The sequence below is a fragment of the Chenopodium quinoa genome, unplaced genomic scaffold, assembly GCF_001683475.1.
Source record: "Chenopodium quinoa cultivar QQ74 unplaced genomic scaffold, ASM168347v1, whole genome shotgun sequence".
Taxonomy (NCBI): domain Eukaryota; kingdom Viridiplantae; phylum Streptophyta; class Magnoliopsida; order Caryophyllales; family Amaranthaceae; genus Chenopodium; species Chenopodium quinoa.
In genome coordinates, this window is record NW_018742204.1 from 1,747,624 (window position 1) to 1,760,044 (window position 12,421).

Below are 12,421 nucleotides of genomic sequence, written 5' to 3' on the forward strand. Positions count from 1 at the left end.
CTAAACTTAATCAGACACTAGGAAAAACACGCGCCCGATCGGGCCCGCCTTTTTTACAACGCCCAGTCTAATGTGCCGCGCCCGATCGAGCCTACGCTCACCCGATCGGGCGCGCCTTTCATTGATAGCAGTCATGCGCGCATCCGCCCGATCGGGCGTATGCTTGCCCGATCGGGCCCGGCCTCCATCTTCAAGGCTTGGACTTCGATTGGGCTAGATTTCTCGGCCATATCCATATTTCCTCTCGGGTCTCGAATACATGGTCCAATTGCCTCTTGATCCAAATAACCGAGCCCTTAGTCACCGGCTCTCACCGATCTTGGGCTCCAAAAGTGGTCGTATGCTTCTAGCTTCCGTAGTCGATCCAATAATGCCCGGGAAAATGCTCCAACAGTGCAATTTCCTGTAAAATATAACTAAAACTACGAAAACACTAGAACACACAAATTAGTAATAAAAGTGGCCCAAAAGAGCCAAAAACACTACTAATAATGACCACGGGACGGGGGTAAAACACTATATAAAATAGACATATCAATAATACTTGTTATAAAAATTCAAAACAAGAGTTTCCCAGTCAGTTATACCAAGTACAGTTCTATTTAGTCCATTAAACCACAATTTAGCTTTTCCAGTTAAAGAGAAAGGAAAGAGAATCTCCTTGATTTGGTCTTGTGTGACCCCGACTTTCCTGATGGTATTGCAATATTGACAATAGTCGGCAATGTTAAGATTTGGGTCTTCACCCTTAGCTCCACTGAATTGCTTCCTCTCTATCATCGTTATAAATTGGGGTTTAATCTCAAATTGTACCCCATCAAGAGTCGGAGTGGGAGTGAGATGTGGAAAATCTGTAAGCTTTTGTTGTGAGTAATCCACTAAGCTTCTTTGGAGCCATCATCTCTGATTTTGGATCTGATGATACCGCTGAATCGCTAGAACCATTTGGAGGATCGCGGTGATTATTATTATCACCAGAATCCGCCAGGATTTGCTTGTAAAGATTTTTCTGTCTATGGAAGGATCGTTCGATCTCAGGATCGAATGGGATGTACCCTGATCTGGAACACCTGGGCATAAACAAAAAAAAAAAAAACTAAAAGCAAATATGAGATTTTCCTCAAAGAACTAACGTTCTCTAAGACAAAAAGAAATAACCTAGACTACAAAAATAATCAGAAAAAAAAATAAAACCGTTTCCCCGGCAACGGCGCCAAATTTTGACAGGGTAAAGTCGTATCCCCTAATCAAAAGTAATTCCTAAATCCTCTAACTAATGTAGATAGGGAAGTAGGGTCGAATCCACAGAGAAACGAGTCTTTCTATTCCTAATTAACTAAAGTAATCTAAACTATAAAGTAACCTATATGTGAAATTGAATATGAAACTAAACTACGAAGATTAAGAATAAGGAGAAAATAATATATAAAAGGATCTAGGGTATAGGTTCACCAATAAATAATATTCCAGGGTAGAATATAATAATCATTCATCAATGCATACATTAATCAGATCGTAAAGGGCTTTCGCTACGTATTTACAATCACATAATTAATTTACCGGTATTAAATCACATCCTTCGAATCTCGACTTAACCATTTATAAATTAACCTTCCTATTGAAACTAGACCTAAACATTAATTCTCATCTGTCGAATCTCGAATCAATATTGTCAAACTTATGCATAAAAGATCAGGCCTAATCTAGTCACAGAGCATTAAATCAATCAATAGGAAATTAACCTAGCATTGACAATCATTCAACAATAAATTATCCCTTCATATTATTTATGGATCCCCACAAACCCTAGAAATAAAACTACTCACACATAATAGGAACTGAACTAATCAAAGCAATAAAACAAGACATGATCAAAGGAATAAAATAAACAACTAAGATTAAGAGAAGAGAAATCGTTACCAAAATAGATCTGGAATTAAGAATCAAGTTAAGAACGAAAGTATAAGAGAAAGAATTAATCTAAAAGCTAAGTAGAGAGAGAAAATCTAAGAAATAATTAAGAGAGTAAAGAAGAGAGTAAGTAGTTGCTAAAATCGTTTTCCGGAGAAGTATTTATACTTCGTACGAATCCTAAACTAAAACAAACTTAAACGACGCTAAGCGTCTCCTAACAATAACACGCGCCCGATCAGGCGAGGCACCACCCGATCGGGCGTGCCTTTTTTCTTATCAGGTTCGAATATCGCGCGCGGCCGGGTGAGTCACCGGGCGCGCCTCCGGGCGCCAACCTTTTTGGCCAGGCGGCTCTCTTAGGCCACTATCTAGACTACGATTGGGCTCTAATTCTTCGGGCCAATATGGGTTTTCTCTTCGTGTCTTGAATACTCGGTCCACATGCCCCGGTATCACACATACCGAGCCCTTAATCACCGGTTCGATGGCTCTAACCGGCCATGGGCTATAAAAACTGGTTGTGCTTCTCCAGTGATTGTATTTGCTCTATAATATCTCGAGAAAATGCTCCAAAAGTGAAAATTCCTTCAAAAGTCAACCAAATCTACGAAAACACTAGTAAATATCAATTAGTAATAAAAGTGGCTCTAAAGAGCCAAAAACACTACTAATTACGACCAAGGGACCGGGGTAAAATACTATATAAAATAGACACATCATGGAGCAAACTCGGTTTCCATCCTTTGAACAACTCAAAAGGCGTCTTAGAGACAGCCTTCGAAGGAACCCGGTTTAATATTTACACTGCCGTCTTAAGAGCTTCAATCCACAAAGATGCTGGAAGTGTAGCATTGCTTTGTATACTTCTCACCATCTCTATTAAGATCTTATTTCTTCTTTCTGCTACACCATTTTGATCTGGAGAATCATGCATGGTGTATTGGGAAATAATCCTATGCTCTTAAAGAAATTTTGCAAACTGACTACATGCTTGTCCATTCTCGGTGTATCTACCATAGTACTCCCCACCTCTATCTAATCTCACGATCTTAATGTGCTTACCACATCGTGTCTCGACTTCGGCCTTCAATAATTTAAAGGCGTTCAAAGCTTCATCCTTGGAATGAATTAAGTAAAGATACATGTATCGCTAATAATCATCAATAAATGTAGTGAATTATTTCGAATCTTTAGTGTTCATGTCTAGACAACAAATATCCGTATGTATGATTTCTAATAGGTCAGAACTCCTCTTAGCACCCTTTTTAGATATGTTAGTTTGCTTTCCTTTATTGCAACTAACACATATCTCAAAATCAGCAAAGTCTAGAGTATAAAGTACTATGTACTCCATCCTTTACTAACCTTTTAACTCTCTTAATGGAGATATGTCCTAGTCTTCGGTGCCATAGCATAGAGGATTTTTCATTCATAATACATCTTTCTAAACCAATATTAACATGCAAAGAATTATGAGTGATATCATTTTGCAATTAAGACAATATAAACCATTAGACAAAATACCGTAACAAATAACTTCAGAATTTCTTGATAAACTGAAACCAAATCTGAAAATTTAAAGGAAAATCCCATTGGTACAAGTCTTGAAACTGAAATAAAATTTCTATAGAAATTTGGAACATAGAATGTCCTTTCTAAATGCAAAATAAAACCACTACTTAGAGTTAAGTTGCATGTCCCAACTGCTTCCATGTAACACCCTAGAAATTCCTTTCTTTTAAAATACTTGTTTTACTTAGTTTAATACTCAAAATAGGAAAATCTAAGACATTACTGTCACCATGAAAAGAGCTAAGAAAACTATCAAAGACACACAGCGGAAGACTATCTTTAAAATCATTCAAAATGACTCAACTTAAAATTCAACCAACGAAAATAAAGTCAAGCCAAAGTAAAATAAGTCAACCTATAACTTGGAACCATTATAGGCCCTTTTCAAACCAACCTACTTTAAAACTTTGTGTTAGTCTCACAAGCATAATATTATAAAATAATGAAAGCAATAAACACATCATAAACTTATGGAAACTAGCATGATTGGCCAACAAACAATGGGTCATCAAAGGGCCATCAAAGGGCCAAGATAAAGACAAGGCCAACAAACAAACAAACAAACAATAAGCAAAGCTGAGTACATAAGTGTAATTAAACACACTAACATGCTTTCACTTATCAACACCCAACTTACCTCGTTGCACCCGTTTACAAGCATACAACATACAACATGACTCTCAATTAAAATAACTAAATAATTTATTTGATATTGATTACGCATCAAACGAGTCTCCCTACTAACCTGTCCAAATAAAGGGGTACTAATACGGGAGCTAACCGTGCCAGTATAAAATAACCACTAATAATAATAGGAAAATACAGCGTCCTATACTCCCAGTAGATGTTATGGTTAGATATAAAACCTCCTAACTCCCCCCATATGTTCATACTCAAGGTATATACGTTCCAAGAGTTTTGGTGCGTTATCTCTTTCACTTTACGTTATTTACATATTATTAAACTTGGTGATGACTCTCAAACTATAACAAAATCAAACATTATAATTATCCAAGCAATTAAACATTCCAATTTATTTTTTGAATAATTAATGACCACATAATATTTAGTGTTGAACCCCTTTTAAATCTATCTCAGTGTCAAAAACACCTTAAACGCATAATGCACCACAATTTCTATCCCTTAGTGTTAGAAACACCTTAAGTGCACTAAGGCACCAACATATAATTTAATCCTCATGTATATAAACACTTAAATAGCTCTTTTTATGCTTATAGCATCAATGAAAACTATATAAACCATAAAAAAAATTCCTTTTTAATTAATATTCCAAACCCAATTAAACATGTAGTTTAATTAAACATGTTTTCTATCTTGTCATAAATAAAAGTGTTGTTCATATTCAACATGCGAAATGATTGTTTTTCAATCACTAATCCATCACAAATAAATCATGCTTCATAATTCAATCACCAATATCAACCAAATCACAATTTCCAGTCATAAACTAGCGTGATACTACTTGGAATTAAATAATCAAGCCTACCATATCACTTCATCATAAAAAATATGCTAAGTACGCGAACGTACCTTGAATACGATCTTAAAATCGCCACAACTAATAGAAATCACTCACTTCAAAGTCTCTTACAATCCAAAATCATAATATGACATTAAAATCTGCTCCACACAAATTTCTAGCAATATATACTCTTATTAAACCACTCATAATTTAATTAAAACAAGCTGAAAATTAATTTAAAACCTCATACTTTAATCCCAATCAATGGGTAGTCAAAATTTCTTCAAGAAACTTAATTTTTAGCATTAACAAAAATTCCAGCAATATTAATTTATGAAAACTTGCTGTAATTATACTTTAAAACCCTCAAATTAAAGGTTTAAACCACCCTAAACCATATTCCTTCATCAATCAATTATTTATAAATTTAGGGTTTCAAAAATTGGGACTTTTAAATTAAATTTCAAATTTGAAAATTAATTCATGTCATACTTAAAATCAATCATTATAAAACTCATAATTTATTTTAGATCTAGGAATAACAAAAGAAAAATAATAAGAATAAGTTTTTTTTTCGAAAGGGAGGCCGAACAGCAGCAACCACCACGGCACGGCTGGGCTGATGTCGCATCCTACCTGTGCCGCCGCGACTGTTGGTTGTTGCGCTGGTGGAAGTGGTGGTAGCCGGTGGTGTGTAGTGGTGGCCGGCCGTGCCAAAACAAAGGGGAAGGGGAAAAGAAAAAGAAATGAGGAGAAGAGAGAGAAAGTTTACCTTGGGTATGGGCAAAGTTTAATTTGACCAAGTGTTGAATATTTATGCCCCTTTCTCTAAAAACCCTTCTTACCTAGACTTTCCTTATTTTAATCTTTCCTAATCCCTTTCCTAATAAACTTTACTAAAATAAAACATTCCTAATTAAATCGCAACTTAATAAAATAATTTATTAAATAAAACTTTACTTTTATAAAATATTTCCAAACTTATTAAAAATAAATAATTAAAATGCCATAAATAATTCATTTCAAATTATTTAAATACCTCACAAAATACTTATTTAAAATAAAATATGTATAAAAATACGGGGTATTACATTCCACATGTGAACTCATCTTGTTGCCAGAATAGATGTTATGCTCACTGCCCATTAGTTTCCTTAGGTTTCTCATACCCTGCAAGGTTTTCAAAACATGGATTGTAGTATAGAGTCAATTCACCATGTATTAGAATTAACATCAACCATATTAGATTCATAACAAAAAAAAATGATAGAAAAATACCTTTATTTTTAAGCCATTTCTTAAACTTGGTGCAACCTTTCTTCATGTGTCCCTTCATTTTACAAAAGAAACACGTGGACTCCTTCTTAATGGATGACTTTTCTTGAATCTTTCCCTTTTCCTTAGTGTGATCCTTTTTCTTCGTTTCAAAAGCTATGAGACTCACCTTTTCACCCTCTTCTATAGCCAATCTTCCATCCTCTTGAACACACATGGTCATAAGTTCATTAATTGACCATTTATCTTTATGTGTATTGTAAGAGACTTTAAAAGGGTGATTGATAAAGAAGGGTACACTAAATAAAATGCACTACCAGAGAGTCAAACATGGTAACTTTCAAATCCTTAAGTTGAGCTGCTATATCCCTCATGCACATGATATAACCACGCACTCCCTTGGTCTCAGTGATCAAGCTTTATGGATGAAATTTGCATGATTAAGGATCTAGCAAGAGCTTTGTCAGAAGTTGCAAACTGCTCATCAATGGCCTTAATGAGTTCTTTAACATTAGTATGCTTATCGACAAAATCACGAATACTAGCACATATTTCAGTCTTTATGAACATAACGGGGAGACGGTTAGACCTCTCCCATTTTTCATAAAGACTAATTGCATCTTGAGTGCTATCCTCCGTTGTGGAAGGTGGTTCGTCTATCCTAATAGCATAGCCAATATCTATCCATCCTAAATTCAGTAGCACTCTTTCTTTCCACATCTTATAATTACCACCCCTTAGTTCAAGAATGTCGCATTTGACATCAGAAATATTTCCAAGTAAAAACTACGTACTGCAAAATTAAATAAAAGTAAAAATGTTTAATATCAATATAGACTATAAAATAAAATCATGATTTACCAATGTAAATCATGCAGAAATTAAATAAATCTAGTGACATAAAACTTTCCTGTGGGCTAAAGTTCTACTCAATTAGATAAATAATAATTTAATAATCATACGGTGAAGCTATTAAATTGTATCAATTTCTTAATTTCATGTGGGATATTTAAGCAACAAAGGTTAATACTCACTCTAATTAATCATTCTAATATAATAAGATTCTTAATTGTGGGTAAGTCTTATCATATCATAGAGGATTCATAATTACAAATAAATTTCTAGTTTCCACATGTGATTTTTAAATAGAATTTTTAATAAATAGAGGTGATGTGGCTACTCCCTAAATAATAAAATTTTAAAACACTTACATTTACATAATTTAACTCATTATTCATTTGGTCCAAAATGAATAACAAACTACTAAAGTAAACTGCTTAAAACAATGATGTATCACAAAAAATTAATAAAGTATGCAAATAATTGAGCATCAGTATCACTTTCATAAGATCTCGCACAAAGAAAACCAGCTTAATGTTTAGGTAATTCTAACATCACATAATATTACTGTGCGAGATAAAAACAAAAATAAATTATAGTTAATGAGCCTAATAACAATTTAGAGTTTCAGTTTGACTATTAATTCATTGCACATAAAAAGCATTCATACGACAATAACACTAATACAGTCTGTAGGTGTCATTCGAAGTACGCCTATATTAGCATGTGTGAATATGCTTGGCATTTATAGGAAGTGAGAATTGACATATGCGATTAGGAACAACGATTAGGGACAAATAAAGTAAGGAGCCGCCATCAAGTTTTTAAGGAACTTGTAAACTGTTCACGAATTATAAAAGGCAAACACGATAAAGGGACAACGAAAGGCAATAACGATTGACCCGTGAAGGTTACACTCCATTCATAACAGATGAGGTTACTAACTCCATATGGCTCGGAATAACGAAAGGAGGATAAGGGATGATGGTACAAAGTGAGTCATGGAGTCACATTTGCCAGTATTGACCTCTACTCAATTCTTATAGTGAAAAGTAATTCCTGCGATCTCAAAGGCATATAAACAAAATAGGGAAATTCTCAATGGTAACTCTAAACTTTCTAATTTTCTTAATGGTGAATATAAATTTTTTTAATTATCCTTGGTAAACTCTAATTAGTTATAATAGTCAAGTGGCAACATTAATGATTTTTATACTAATTAAAAGCCTAATCATGGTTAATTATTCCTTTTTTAATGATAAAATTATATTAAAAAAATCCCCTCCCCCACTCACCCAGCCTCCTCCTGACCCCTTCCCCGACTGGCGGCGCCAATCTCATCTCTTCCACGGCGATCCCCAACCCTCCCTCACCCTCGATTCCCATTTCCCATATCTCCCCTCTCCCACTCCCCCACCCTAATTCCCATCCCTCCTCCTCACTCCTCCACCAAAATTTTACTCCTCCGGCCTCCACTTTCCCGAAAACATAACGAATTTGTATCATTCTACGCACACACAGTCCTACAAATTAGCCTTTTTTTCTTGCAAATTTTTTTGAACAAGCTTAATTCTTCATATAATGTAGTGAAATTGAGATGGGTTTTGGATTCAAGGACAAAAGAAATGAAACCTGCAAAAAGTAAGGTTTGTCGAGGTTAGTGTTGCAACCCAAAGTGTAGATTGGGTAAGATAAAGGGAGGATAGGAATGTCAATGGAGGAGAGAGAGGAGTTGAGGAGAGAGAATGTGAGGTTTTGAGGTGAATTGAAAGTGTTTTAATGGCGGAAAGAGGAACGAGAAAATAAGAGAATTGGGTGGGTCGCCGGCAAGGGAGAAAGGGGGTGGGATTCGCCGGTATGATTCTAGGCGCCGCAGGCCAGGGAGGGTCAAGTGGTGGCTACTTGGCTAGGTATTGGTTTTTTAAAAAATATTTTGAAAACTATTTAATTATTAAAAAATACTAATTATAGCTAACCATGGTTAGGCTTTAACCTAATAACATCATTTATGTTACCATTAGCTTAATATAACAAATTGAGGTTTACCAAGGAAATTAAAAATTTCACTGTTCACCATTGAGAAAATTAGAAAGTTTAGTGTTACCATTGAGAACTTCCCAACAAAAATTCAACTTGCTCCAAACTATATTATGCTAAATTGGTTGAACATTGATGCCCACATAATTCTAAAATATCCGTGATCACTATTAAACAACAAGATTAAAAAGGAACCTAAACTGGTCATCCAAATTATTTTATTAGGCGTTGTATTCGATTACATATTCCCTATAACATGCAATATGGTGATCATAATAATAATAGAATAAACATTAATATTGGAAGCAATTCAATGATAAATCTAACAATTAGTATATGACAAACGTAATAAAAATCGTTAGAAAAATAATAGAAATAAAAGGAACATGATTCCTTACTTTGATTTTGTTTGCTTGCAACTAAAAAATAATAAACGCGTTAGTAACTTCAAGGAAATTAATAAACAATAATTGAAATTAGATTAAATTAAGGTTTATTTAGGGCCAAACCCTCAAACAGTTCTACCTTTCACGCCTTGGTTTAAGGACAGAACCTCGGGTAAAGTACATACTCCTTGGAGTGCTTAGAGGAAGTATTGTGAGAGAATAAGATAGGCTAGTATTTAGGCTAGAGCATTGAAGAGAGAATAGAGAATTATTTTATGTATAAGAAAGAAAGAGAGAATGATTTTGTGCCTCAAACTGCAGATTTGAGGGGGGTATTTATAGAGGAAATGAATAGGGGATTCCATGAAACCCTAGAAGAGATAAAAGCCGCGGAAAAACACTAATTAGGAACCGTGACACTATGTTGTCCACCGTGGCACGGTACAACACATCGTGTCGCAGTGTACAATTATGCCAAAAAATGTGTCCAGATTCATTTTAGCGCATGAGAAAAAATGCGAAATGGACACGAGAAAGCACCGTGACACGGTACTAGTGCATGGCACCTGACACTTCATCTTGTATCGTGACGTAGTGTTTAAGGTGTTGCTCGGTAATTCCATTTTTTCATGCATTTTAAAAACAATGATAACTTTTGATCCATGACTCGGAATAAGGTATATAATATATTGTTGAAAAGCTTATCAAGTCTACTTTCCAACCTAATCAGAATCAGGTTAATATCATTTGTATTTTTACGATGTGACCGTTTTAGTAAAAGAGTGTCGGTTTTGGGCTGCGTTTAGTGTTTTGCCTATATCTTCTTCATTTTAGAACGGAATTGGGCTTACGATATACCGTTGGAAAAATTATTGAAAGGCCTATCCAACCAATAATAATTGGCTCAAAATTATAGGGCTACTAAATCACTTTTTCTCGGTTTTGTAATATGGACACGAAAAGAAGAAAATAAATAATGGCTTGGGAAACTAGGCTAAGAATTGGGTTGGTTTATGAAATGTATTGGATGGAAATATAGATTAAAGTACCTCAAAGATTAAAATCTCAACCCGGCTAATAATGACGGTGAAAGGTTGTTCATCATCAGGTTTGGTTTTGGGTAGACATTTTTAGGTGTCTACACATTCCTTTGTTTTTTTTTAATCACATACTATAATTATGTAGCAAGATAAATGTAAGGATTGCATATTATAAAAACATTGAAACGACGCATCCAGAATTGCAGAGTATATGCATACTTTATACATACTCCATTTATGCATGAATTATATAGATATGTAAATATATAAATTGCATCATCATCATCTAGAATACACATCGGAGGCAAAAATTTAAATTGCAGCACCATTATCTAATTACACGGAAGAGGAAAAAAATATGCTTGATTAAGCAAGGTAGAGGATGAACCTGACTCTAATACCAAATGTTAAATAATAAATAACAAACAACATATTCATAGCTTGAATTATAAACAGACAAGCATGATTGCGGAAGCGTTAATTTAAGAGTATACTTCCAGCCATTGCAAGTTAACTACGAGGAAGACAAAGACCTGAACAACCTCGTCGTGACGCCAAAAACCGTGAATAAACTCTTTCAACTTTGGTGCTGGACCCTCTTTCAACTTTGATGCTGGACCTCACTGTCACTTTTGATGGTGTTAATGTGTTTTAAAAGTTGGATGCAGTGACCTTTATATATATATAGGAAGTTTTCCATCAAAAACTCCTATTTTAAGTGAGTTGGTTATGTTCCTAAGTTTAGTGGGATAATGGGTAGTAAGGCCCCGTTCACTTCACCTTATTTTTGCAGAACTGAAATTATTTTTATTGAAACAAAATTATATTTATTGAACTTAAATTATTTTTACTGAAATTAAATTAATTTTACTAAACTTAAGTTATTTTTATTAAAATGAAATTATTTTTACTGATTTTCTATTATAATTCTTTTATGAGAAAACTGAATTTTACTGAACTAAACCTATTTTTAATTTACTGCACTACAATTATTTTTAATGAACTGAACTTATTTTTGCTAAACTGAAATTAAGTTGTTGCTTCTTGTAGTAATCATCATATCAATTAAGTGTAGGGTTCGAAAATCTCAACTATTGGGTCATTATGTGATTTTATAATAGCCATTTAAACAATTTTTATAGATTTTGAATTTAATTTAACTGCTATTGCACAGTAAAGTAGTGTGTTCATTGTTGTCATGTGAGTTTGTTGGCTGTTCAGAAGCTTGCTTTCCTACTTCAATCGACTAGGAAACATTATCAAATGTTTTTTTTTCAGAGATTCATGAGCATTGTTAGAGAGTTTTGTTTTGTGTTATTTGTTCCAAAAATTTGCTAATTTGGTCCATATTTATACCTCTGTAATTCCGTTCGATTTTATTTTGGGTACTGAAGGTTAAAATTGCATTTGTTGTGCTGGTATGATATTGGAGTGAAACATTGCAATATTATGATATTGGAGTGAAAATTGCATTTGGAGTGAAATATTGCAATTTAATGATATAGGAGTTAAAATTGCATTTGTTGTGCTAGTATGATATTAAAGTAAAATATAACAATGTTAGGTTGAATTGAATTGCCCAACCCAAGCTAAAAAGTATTGGTTGCTATGAACTGATAAGAAGATCGGTAATCAAAGAATCGAAATTGAACCTATAACTCCCCATTTGGATGGGACTGATTTGAACTAAATTAATTCATATTGAATACAATATAGACAATTTAGAATGATCACTTTAAGTAGCCAAAGAATTGAAACTTCGTTGTCTCTTTGGTTATGAAGTTCTTTGACAGTTGATAAAACGTATAGGTTATCAACTTGTAGCATTAGGAGTAGTGGGAGACAATTCTTATGTTCAGTCAGCTCTTGTAAAG

The 12,421-nt window shown here is 34.1% G+C and overlaps 1 pseudogene; it reads left to right on the plus strand.

Annotated features, from left to right (window-relative positions):
* Positions 1-10,587: 10,587 nt before the first annotated feature.
* The window catches only part of LOC110690055, a 95,019-nt pseudogene continuing 93,185 nt past the window's right edge, over positions 10,588-12,421 (plus strand).